Source organism: Pelobates fuscus, chromosome 9 (genome assembly GCF_036172605.1).
Source record: "Pelobates fuscus isolate aPelFus1 chromosome 9, aPelFus1.pri, whole genome shotgun sequence".
NCBI lineage: Eukaryota > Metazoa > Chordata > Amphibia > Anura > Pelobatidae > Pelobates > Pelobates fuscus.
In genome coordinates this window covers 44055364-44067260 of record NC_086325.1, presented here as the reverse complement: position 1 = coordinate 44067260, position 11897 = coordinate 44055364, and the positions used below count along the sequence as shown (strand labels likewise).

Sequence of the window (11897 nt, the reverse complement as noted above, 5' to 3'; positions counted from 1 at the left end):
AAGTTGTTATGGTGCCTGCACTGTCCCTGTAAGGCCTAAAAAATTACTTTTCACTCAACTGACATTCAATGTGAAAATTATTCTCAGGGAAATTGACCTTTTTCAAAAGTTGAATAAACATGTGTAAAAAAAACATCTGCCGGGGGCGGGGCCGGACCAGCATGGCGGACGGTCGCAACTTGCAGGAGCTCCTCAGTAAACTACCTGCCCAAGCGACAAACCGAACCTCCTGCCGCTCACTAATGGACCCCAAAAGCGACTCACCCAACACAGACAACGGCCCGAGTGTTCCGGTCCGAAAAACCGGGATGCCGGCTGCCAGGGTCCTTGCAGAGCGGTTGCGGCCTAGTGGGGATTACGGGCGGGTGAGGCGGCCGACCACCCGTCCCGGATCTTCTCTCCCAGCGGGACTCCACAGAGCTCAGCTTCCCCCCCTCTGGACCGGGGGGGATATCCCGGTCCGTACCCCACCGCTCACAGTGCAGATGGCCCCCAGCGGACGACCCAGCGGAGCCGCGAAATATTCCCAGACACACGAGGTGGCGGATTCACGCGCCTGTCGCAGCCAAACACAGAGACCAACAGCTCACAGTAAGCAGGTGCCCCAAGGGAGCCTAGAGGCTAAGCTTGATGCCATCCTGGAAGCCTTCTGGGCGAAATTGGCGGCAAAAGCGAAAGGTCCCCAACGAGACCCCCCAGCAACAGCCCAGTGGAGGGCAGCCCAAAATGGCCGCGGATCACACAGCGGCATCCCACGGGGCCCAGCACCAGCCATGAGTGGCAATCACCCCCATGGGCCGAGACCTACAAAGAGAATGGCTCGCCAAAAGCGACCAGGCGCGCAGAACAAACCACCCACACTTACCAGCCGCCACCTTGGGAGGCCAGCGTTGAAGGCGGGGAGGCCTACACAGTGGCGCTCAAGCAGACTACGGGACACAGCAAAACGCAGGCCGAAACAGAGGAAGGTACCGACCAGGCCCGTTAGACCACCTGTGACCACTCGGTCCCACTGGCCCCCACATGTGTTCAAGACCCTGAGGGACTGCCTAACAGATTACCAACAGCTCCCAAGCCTCACCTCGCTTCTGAGACCAGAGCCAGACCACTGCGAGGGCATCGGCTGATGGCGTCTGAATGCCTCACTGCAGCTCTGCTATCCACGCTGCAAGTCCCCTAACGCTAGAGGTCACCGACATGCCACTGCCGAACTTACTAAGCCGTATCTCGGTACTGCTCCTGTTTGACTGTTTAATTTGGTCCTTTACATTTTTCCTCTAGCCAGCCTACTACTACTTAACTCTCTTGCCCAATATGCTAGACACAAAGGCGGTAGCCATCTCATGGATATCACTTGCTTACTCTTAGCAGCTTATGTGATTTTCTTATTTTGATTTCCACCCATTTAATTGTTGTTTTTGTTTATTCTAGGGCTTAGCTTGCATGTCCTTAATCTTAAAATACATAACTATATACCATCATGTCATGCATTATGTTTTATGCTTAGTCACTCATGATAAGGACAGCTAGGATAGCTGGTAGAAAAATTATTACTAGCTAAACGACTCCACGCATTACCACTCTGCACCTATGCAGATATAGCTAAAATGATATGCATTTACGTTACTTGAATTGTTTATAGCGTGATTATAGCACCGTTCTAACGTACTTATAATTCCAATCTGTGTTTAAAGCCAAATGTTTAAGCTTGATTTAAAACTAAAATATGTGTCACACACACTCTAAAGCGAGAGACAACCTGTCACACACACACACTAAAGCGAGAGACAACCTGTCACACACACACTAAAGCGAGAGACAACCTGTCACACACACACTAAAGCGAGAGATAACCTGTCACACACACACTAAAGCGAGAGATAACCTGTCACACACACACTAAAGCGAGAGATAACCTGTCACACACACACTAAAGCGAGAGATAACCCGTCACACACACACTAAAGCGAGAGATAACCTGTCACACACACACTAAAGCGAGAGATAACCTGTCACACACACACTAAAGCGAGAGATAAAGACCAATACCTAACATGTTCACCACGGACAAGAAAGCTAAAATTTTCTTTTATATGTCACGTCTATCCACTGTCTATACCTTCTTTCAACATAACCAAAAATTGTGCTGTCTATTCCTATGCCATGTTTTGACTGTCATGCCTGTTATTGCTTACGACTGCTGTCGTGGCTGAGTAAGCTTATTGTTAAAACTTGCACAACAAAAAATAAAGAATTATAAAAAAAAAAAACATCTGCCAAGCCGACAAGTCGCACATTGCCTGAGCTCCATAAACCAGGCCAGAAACATGACGATAAAGCCGGGCAGCTTGCCCATCTGAACCAGTGCCGAAGTGGTCGGAGTAGAGGGAACAACGGCGCAACCAGCGACACCAAACTGTGTCACCTCCACTACCAAAACGCTGACACTGAGGCTTGCGGCCTACACAAGCGTGGGCTCCGGAGAGACGGCCGCTCTCCGAGTCCTTCACCTTGCAGAGCGAAACCGGCGACAGCCTTCTCCCCCCCTCCCCCCCTGCGGGGGTCATCCCGGTCTCCCTCGCCACACTTCTCCCGACCCAGCTAACAGAACACAAAATGGCGGACACCATGCTGGCCTCAGACACACAAGGCACGCTGGGACCACTCGAGGTCTGAATAGACAGATTGCTGGCGGAATTCTGGAATCACGAGAACAGACCAAGCCTGCCTGCATACAGACCCAGCACTGCAGCCCTGCTGCATGGCCCACCTCCCTCCCGCCAATGCTCACCTAGCTTGTACCGTCGAAAGGCCCATATGCGACCCCACTTACCTGCAACATCAAAGCAGACCCTCACGGCTATAGCCGGACAAGCCAGCCACAGGAACCAATGACACTGCCCTTACCTATACCCCAGAAGGACTCACTACCGGCCTGGGACTGGAGGGAGATCCTGCCTCGCTTCCTATGTGCCGCTACACATGACTGCTGTCCTGCTACACAGATCCCAGAAGCCGGTAGGGACCAAGAGCAGAAGAGTACTCTCAACAGGGGCTGCAGCGGGACCCAGCCTGACCCTTCAGCCAGAAGCACCTGGCAAGCCTCCAGAGCCGGCGTCGGTTGAACACAGAGGTCGGAGTGGGAGAAGGGCTCTAGTACCGACCACTAAAATGCTACACCAGACTTTGCTGAAAAGCACCTGGGTTTATGACTTCACAAACTGTGAGAACGTTGCCCTATATTTACTGAGAGTATTACTCAGTCTCAGAAGCGCCTATATTACTTTACTCTAAAGCACACTCCTAACTAGCTTCAAGGTCAGTTAGCCAGCATACCATTTCACTATGCTCAGACTTGTCTTGCTTTTTTCTCTCTATATCCCATACACATAGACAGGTCAGTTAAACTTGATATCACTTGTCTGGCAATACCACATTGAAGAAGAACTAGATAGGAGATAAACTCCTGTATCAAAACATTTAACTCAATCTACAAAGTTAATTAATTGTTATACTCTGCTCAATGTTAACCCAAGATGATTATAGCCTGGCTGTGAACCCTCAGACGTGCCTAATCTATAGAGCAGTATGTGCCATACCTCTTGGATCACAGCGTGTAATAATCTGAACACATACACTAGCAACTTGTATTACCACTGTTATTATCTCAAAAAATGTGCTGTTCATCCTTACCACGACATTGTTTGACATTGTATGCCTGTACTCGCTGTTGTGGCGCTGCAGGACTTTATGTTATGTAATACAAAGCACACAAACATAAAGAATTAAAAAAAAAAAAATAAAATCTGCTCAATCGCCCTCTCTACTTCATAATCATACTAAACCTTTACTTTCATAGACGCTTCCCAACTACTTCAGATTGATGTTGGACATGTCTCCAATCAAAAGGCAGCTCCACACACATACGTGTTGGTTTTGCCCCATAATTTAAAGTTTTTCATATTTCAGTCCTGAAGTTTAAAACCATAATATTTATTAAATACACCATTAAAGTCATCCACACTGGTTTATCTCAAAGAACTGGTCTGGGTGCAGTGATCCTGTAGTTTTAACCCTTCAAGGTAAAAAAGAAAGGGTTAAACAGACATCTCTTTTAGACAGCCACGAGAGGCGCTTCTGCTGCATTGACCAAGTAAAACTCTGTCATGTGACATTTGAACTCATCGGGAAGCATTGGATTCAATGATTTATAATGAGAAAGCATTGTGAATCAGTTCCCCAATGCCCTTCTATGTGGAGCATCAGATTGGTCCAACGACAAGGAAGCGATGGCTCCTCAATGATGTCTCTGGAGGCAGAACCATGAGCACCAAGAGATTCTCAGCGCTGGAAAAACGTAAATAAAATATATATATTTATTTATTTTTAATTGCAAAAAAAAAAAGGGAGGAGCCACTAACCTAACTATGAACTAGGGCACTATAGCGTAAGGAATACAGGTTTGTATTCCTAATTATACTGCTCCTTTAACTGCAGCTAACCAATGAATTCCTGTTTTCGGGAATAGAGCTCCAGCTGGAGTGGTAAAGGTTAACACAGTGAGGGAGTTTAAGCATGCGTGGGATATGCATAAGGCTATACTAGACTTACGATAAGGGACTAATTAAAAGTATTAAAAAAATTAAGCAGACTAGATAGGCCAAATGGTTATCTGCCGTCTCATTCTATGTTTCTATGTTTAGTCACAGTGTTTCTATGCTTATAGGTGCTCAAAAGAGATGCTCAAACCTTGACCAGGGTCTCCTATTATAGTTCCATGCTGACTGTCATTGGTGCTGGGTATTACCAGCTGCCCACCACTGATCACAGTGTAATAGGCATACTGGAGTTTCAGCGTCATAGTAAAATGCATGTCATGCTAAAAACAACCAGTAGATGACAGCGATATACTGCTATATTCTGTTTTATCTAAGAACCCCATCTGCTCTGCTAATATCAGTACCAATCTAATCAGGGGGATTCCTTTGGGTTTGAGTTGTGGGTTGGGTTATGGCAGAGTTAGTGTTAGGGTTGGTTGTAGGGTTAGGGTAAAGTAAGGGTTAATAATGGGTTAGGGGTAATGCTGTTTTAGTGTTAGGGTAAAGTAAGGGTTAATAATGGGTTAGGGGTAATGCTGTTTTAGTGTTAGGGTAAAGTAAGGGTTAATGATGGCTTAGGGTAATGCTGTTTTAGGGTTAGTGTAGGGTTAAGGTTACATAGTTACATAGTTACATAGCTGAAAAGAGACTTGCCTCCATCAAGTTCAGCCTTCCTCACATTTGTTCTTTGCTGTTTGCTTTTTTTTTGTGTGTGTGTTTATTATACATTATCCTCCCATAGCCAGTAACCTGTGTTTATTATACATTATCTCCCCCATAGCCAGTAACCTGTGTTTATTATACATTATTCATCCCATAGCCAGTAACCTGTGTTTATTATACATTATCCTCCCCATAGCCAGTAACCTGTGTTTATTATACATTATCCTCCCCATAGCCAGTAACCTGTGTTTATTATACATTATCCCCCCATAGCCAGTAACCTGTGTTTATTATACATTATCCTCCCCATAGCCAGTAACCTGTGTTTATTATACATTATCCTCCCATAGCCAGTAACCTGTGTTTATTATACATTATCCTCCCATAGCCAGTAACCTGTGTTTATTATACATTATCCCTCCATAGCCAGTAACCTGTGTTTATTATACATTATCCCTCCCATAGCCAGTAACCTGTGTTTATTATACATTATCCTCCCATAGCCAGTAACCTGTGTTTATTATACATTATCCCTCCATAGCCAGTAACCTGTGTTTATTATACATTATCCCTCCCATAGCCAGTAACCTGTGTTTATTATACATTATCCCTCCCATAGCCAGTAACCTGTGTTTATTATACATTATCCCCCATAGCCAGTAACCTGTGTTTATTATACATTATCCCCCATAGCCAGTAACCTGTGTTTATTATACATTATCCTCCATAGCCAGTAACCTGCGTTTATTATACATTATCCCTCCCATAGCCAGTAACCTGTGTTTATTATACATTATCCGACCACAACCAGTAACCAGTGTTTATTATACATTATCCCCCCATAGCCAGTAACCAGTGTTTATTATACATTATCCCCCCATAGCCAGTAACCTGTGTTTATTATACATTATCCCTCCCATAGCCAGTAACCTGTGTTTATTATACATTATCCCCCCATAGCCAGTAACCTGTGTTTATTATACATTATCCTCCCCATAGCCAGTAACCTGTGTTTATTATACATTATCCCCCCCATAGCCAGTAACCTGTGTTTATTATACATTATCCCCCCCATAGCCAGTAACCTGTACTTATTATACATTATCTCCCCCATAGCCAGTAACCTGTGTTTATTATACATTATCCTCCCATAGCCAGTAACCTGTGTTTATTATACATTATCCTCCCCATAGCCAGTAACCTGTGTTTATTATACATTAGCCTCCCATAGCCAGTAACCTGTGTTTATTATACATTATCCTCCCATAGCCAGTAACCTGTGTTTATTATACATTATCCCTCCATAGCCAGTAACCTGTGTTTATTATACATTATCCCTCCCATAGCCAGTAACCTGTGTTTATTATACATTATCCTCCCCATAGCCAGTAACCTGTGTTTATTATACATTATCCCCATAGCCAGTAACCTGTGTTTATTATACATTATCCCCCCACAACAAGTAACCAGTGTTTATTATACATTATCCGTCCACAACCAGTAACCTGTGTTTATTATACATTATCCCCCCCATAGCCAGTAACCTGTACTTATTATACATTATCTCCCCCATAGCCAGTAACCTGTGTTTATTATACATTATCCTCCCATAGCCAGTAACCTGTGTTTATTATACATTATCCTCCCCATAGCCAGTAACCTGTGTTTATTATACATTATCCTCCCCATAGCCAGTAACCTGTGTTTATTATACATTATCCCCCCATAGCCAGTAACCTGTGTTTATTATACATTGTCCTTCCATAGCCAGTAACCTGTGTTTATTATACATTATCCCCCCATAGCCAGTAACCTGTGTTTATTATACATTATCCTCCCCATAGCCAGTAACCTGTGTTTATTATACATTATCCCCCCACAACTAGTAACCTGTGTTTATTATACATTATCCCCCATAGTCATTTATCGTTGGACCTAGGCAGCATGATGTCTTAGGCCGGCCCAGAGAGTGAGTGAGTGAGTGAATAATATAATATATATGTTCAGAAACATATTAGTAATATATGTAAATCGGGTTCATGCAAAGAGGGTGAAAAGGTATTAAAGAAAAACACACTTATTGCATCAAATTTACAAAGCCAAACTTTTAAAAGCTTTCCTCATTTCTTACTCGGGATGAGGAATATATCGGTTGTAGACTGAGGATTTCCATCTGCCCAATCTTTTAATAATATGCACTGGAGTGTCAGTGTTGAAGGAGACCGAAGCTGCCCCTATTCTAAATGAAAGACCCGAGACATGGATACAACCCAATCTTAGGAGTAGTGTTCTGATGTAGAAGATGAATTTAGCCGTAGTCAGAGGGATTCAGTGAGAGTAGTGGTGAAATGTGTGTGGCATGACTGAGTGTGGGTAAGTAAGAGTCAAGTATTTTAACTGGGCACTAGTTCTAGGTGGGATAAAGTGGTATAGCGGATGGATGAGTAGTTTGGTTCGTTTTAGAGGTTTGTAGAGAAAGTATATAGTGATCATGATTTTTAGCGATATCCAATATTTTTAAGGTGGTCCCAGTGCCACCACTCATATCTGGTGTCACAATAGCTTGCATTTAAAAAAACAAAAAACTTTTTTGACTGTAATATAATAGCAGTCAGTTTCCTTCAAACGTGTGCGTTTCAGGGCCTGCCAGGGCACAGTGTCACACCAGTGCAACTCATATCTGGTGTAACAGTAGTGTACATTTTAAAAAAAAAAATACAGGGGGCTTGTTGTCACCTTTCGGGGCCCTTGGTGTTGTACGTGGCTGGGTGGAGGAAGAGACCTTCAATGACATCAGTGAGGACAAAAAACGGGACATGGCTAGCTTGGTATCCAACCTTGTGCAAATGGGGAGTTTGCGGTTGTGCAAATGGACTGTTTGCGGTTGTTTGCGGTGCGTTAAACGGGGAGTTTGGTCTGTCACTGTGAAGCGGGCGTAACCCTTACACTACCTGATCGATACAACATCATACCTGATGTTTTAAAGCACGTTATTCCAAACAATTTAGGAATGTTAGGTGATTTATGCCCTTTATGGATTAAAACCAGACTCTGCATCAACTATGTAATTTTCCATGGGAGTTTTGCCATGGATCCCCCTCCGGCATGCCACAGTCCAGGTGTTAGTCCCCTTGAAACAACTTTCACTATTGTAGCCAGAAAGAGTCCCTGTGGGTTTTAAAATTCGCCTGCCTATTGAAGTCTATGGCAGTTCGCCCGGTTCGCCCGGTTCGCCCGTTCGCGAACATTTGCGGAAGTTCGCAAACGGAAAATTTTATGTTCGCGACATCACTATTCCTGCCTTTTCCTGGTCTTCATTAACTAACACCCCCATTCCAGTTTTTAGTGTACCTACACTTTCAGTTTTTTTGTTTTTTAGAATTTATGTACTTAAAGAATGCTTTTGGGTTGGTTTTGCTCTCTTTGGCTATCATTTTTTTCATTTTAAAGTTTAGCTAATCTAATCGCCTTTTTGCACGCATTATTGGCTTCTTAATATCTTTTATAGGATGCATATGCATATGCGTCTGATTTAATTGCTTTAAATGCCCCTTTCTTATTTTTAATCTCTTGTTTTACTTCTCTACTAACCCACATTGGTTTCAATTTGTTTCTTTTATATTTATTACCCAATGGTACATACTGAGAAATGTACCTTTCTAATATTTGTTGGAAGATGTTCCATTTATCCTCAGTGCTCTTTTCACTAAAGAGTTTATGTCAGTCAATATATTGTAAAGCTGCCCTTAACTTATAGAAATTGGCCTTGTTTTAGTATACCCCATGAGCTTTTGTATTTTTGAGTTTATTTGAAAGGACACTATATTGTGATCACTATTTCCCCAAGTGTTCACCTACTTGAATGTTGGTCAAAAGATCAATGTTGTTAGAACCAGGTCCAGACAAGCGTCCTTTCTAATTGGTGCTTGTACAAGTTGTGACATGAAGGTGTCATTTAACAAGTTCAGAAACCTAATTCCCTTTGCTGAGCTACTAGTTCCTCTGTCCCAATTTATGTCCAGGTAATTAAAATCTCCAATAATTAAAGTGTTACCCAGATTTGCAGCTTTCTCAATTTACTCAAACAGCAGTTGTTCCTTGTCAATATTAACATTAGGTGGTTTATAACATATCCCAACCAATAGTTGGTTTCCCTTCTTTTCCCCCAAGCAGATATTTACCCATAAAGCTTCCACATTTTCCTCATCCCATACCATTTGCTTAAGATTTGGCTTTAACTTATGGTTGACATACAAACATACCCCACCACCCTTCTTGTTTTTCCTACCCTTCCTAAATAACATGTACCCATTTAAGTTACCTGCCCAGTCATGTGTCTCATCCCACCATGTTTGCGTTATGCCTATTATGTCATATTGTTTAGTGTGCGCTATTGCCTCTCGTTCCCCCATTTTGTTATTTAGGCTCCTTGCATTAGTAAACATGCACTTTTTGTGAATTATCAACATTATAAACCTTCTCTGTTCTGAACTTGCCCATCCCCCTGTGTCCACCCCCCTTATACTGAGCTAAAGCCCATCTCCTTTCTGACCTATCTCCATTTTTTAGGTTACGGTAGGTATACAATTAGAGTTAGTGTAAGCATAGGTTTAGGGGTTATATAGTGCTAGGGGGGCTGTTGGTATAGGGTTAGCATATCAGCATTTAACAATCATGATTAATACCTGACTCTATTTAGATCTTTTTTTATTTAGTTGCACACGCATATTGCACCCTAACAGCAAACACCAATTGTAACATTGCTTCAGGAATTATATGTACATATCATGGTTTTACAGCCATTTATTAGAAATAAGTTTTACAATATATCCATGTGCAGAAAATGGAAATTATACAAACAAAAAATACATTCCTATACAGTAAAAAAGAGAGACCTAGTTAAACTCTTAAATTGTTAGAACAGTATGACAAATTACACTGGGAGGGTGACATGGCAGTCATGGTACCATAACCACTACAACAGGATGTAATTGTTATGATGTTAGGAGTGTTCCATTAATAAATATATGTATTTATAAATGGAGAAGGAACTCCCATGTGCACACATCACTATAATGTGCTGTACAAACTTATTACTGGAAGCCAGTTGCTAAGTATTGATAAGTGGCTGTTATGGAGAATAACCATAAGTTGTATTTAGTGACTTGCAGGCAGTAGCAGCATGCATTTATGGTAGAGATAGAAAAGTAGTAAGAGCAGATTTCTGTAATTCAGTATCAATTTATCTAATGCAGTGAATTTTTATTTTTCATAATTGTTTTTAAAAACAGATTTATGCACGCAACTATATAGTGGACAACAAGAAGTTTCTTGGTGGTGTATATAGAAAATATGAGGATTAATATAAGGGAACAAAAATATATTATATTTAAAAGAAAAGTAAAACAAAGATGACAAGTTTAAAGTCTAATCTAAATAATTAAAGTGAATCAAAAATACTTATTCCCTGACCGGGAATCGAACCCGGGCCGCGGCGGTGAGAGCGCCGAATCCTAACCACTAGACCACCAGGGAACTTGATAGTAGCTCTCCCTGGCATGGTACAGTGCTGTACATTAATACCATCAATACAGTGATCAACAACAGGCTGTGGGGGGGGGGGCTGGAGAGCTGGATGGAATGGCAGGCTGTGCAGGGGGAGGTGGAGAGCTGCATGGAATGGCAGGCTGTGCAGGGGGAGGTGGAGAGCTGGATGGAATGGCAGGCTGTTCAGGGGGAGGTGGAGAGCTGGATTGAATGGCAGGCTGTGCAGGGGGAGGTGGAATGCTGGATGGAATGGCAGGCTGTGCAGGGGGAGGTGGAGAGCTGGATGGAATGGCAGGCTGTGTAGGGGGAGGTGGAATGCTGGATGGAATGGCAGGCTGTGCAGGGGGAGGTGGAGAGCTGGATGGAATGGCTGGCTGTTCAGGGGGAGGTGGAGAGCTGGATGGAATGGCTGGCTGTTCAGGGGGAGGTGGAGAGCTGGGTGGAATGGTAGGCTGTGCAGGGGGAGGTGGAGAGCTGGATGGAATGGAAGGACATAACAGCTGTATATGTAAAATGGTTCCATATCACTGGATTATGTGTTGTCTATTACACTGAACTTGGCTGATCTAGACATTTATATATCACAGAGAAGTCATTCAATATATTATTTTGTTTATGTGTAATTCAAGTCATTTTTTCTATAAAGAGCTAGTGAACTATGTATGAAGTGTGTCTCCCTACAGAAATCTATACACCGACTGATCTACCTGCTACTAACTTGCACATAAACAATATATGACAGTGCTAAGGACCAGCCTTGAGATTTTATGGATCAATCATGTGGAGTTACTGCAGATTAGCGGTGGAATGTTATCGGAATAAAAAAATCTCAAAAAAGGAAATGTGATTCGGTTTCATCATAAGGCGTTGGTGGTATAGTGGTGAGCATAGCTGCCTTCCAAGCAGTTGACCCGGGTTCGATTCCCGGCCAACGCAGTCATTTTTTTTTCTTATTACTAATACAATAGTCATTATTCGCAAGACATTAATAAAATGCTATTTCCATCTTTACTTTTAATATGCCAACCTAAGCTTTTGAATTTTATTCATATCCACTAGGCTTTTGATTTCCCAGCTCCATTTACTTTA

At 42.7% G+C, this 11897-nt stretch overlaps 2 non-coding genes across 2 annotated transcripts; one reads left to right on the top strand and one right to left on the bottom strand.

Moving 5' to 3' along the window:
• Positions 1 to 10724: 10724 nt before the first annotated feature.
• TRNAE-CUC (transfer RNA glutamic acid (anticodon CUC)) lies at positions 10725 to 10796 on the bottom strand. The gene has a single exon. It is a non-coding gene; the product is annotated as a tRNA-Glu (tRNA).
• Positions 10797 to 11672: 876 nt separating this feature from the next.
• TRNAG-UCC (transfer RNA glycine (anticodon UCC)) lies at positions 11673 to 11744 on the top strand. The gene has a single exon. It is a non-coding gene; the product is annotated as a tRNA-Gly (tRNA).
• The last annotated feature ends 153 nt before the right edge of the window (positions 11745 to 11897 follow it).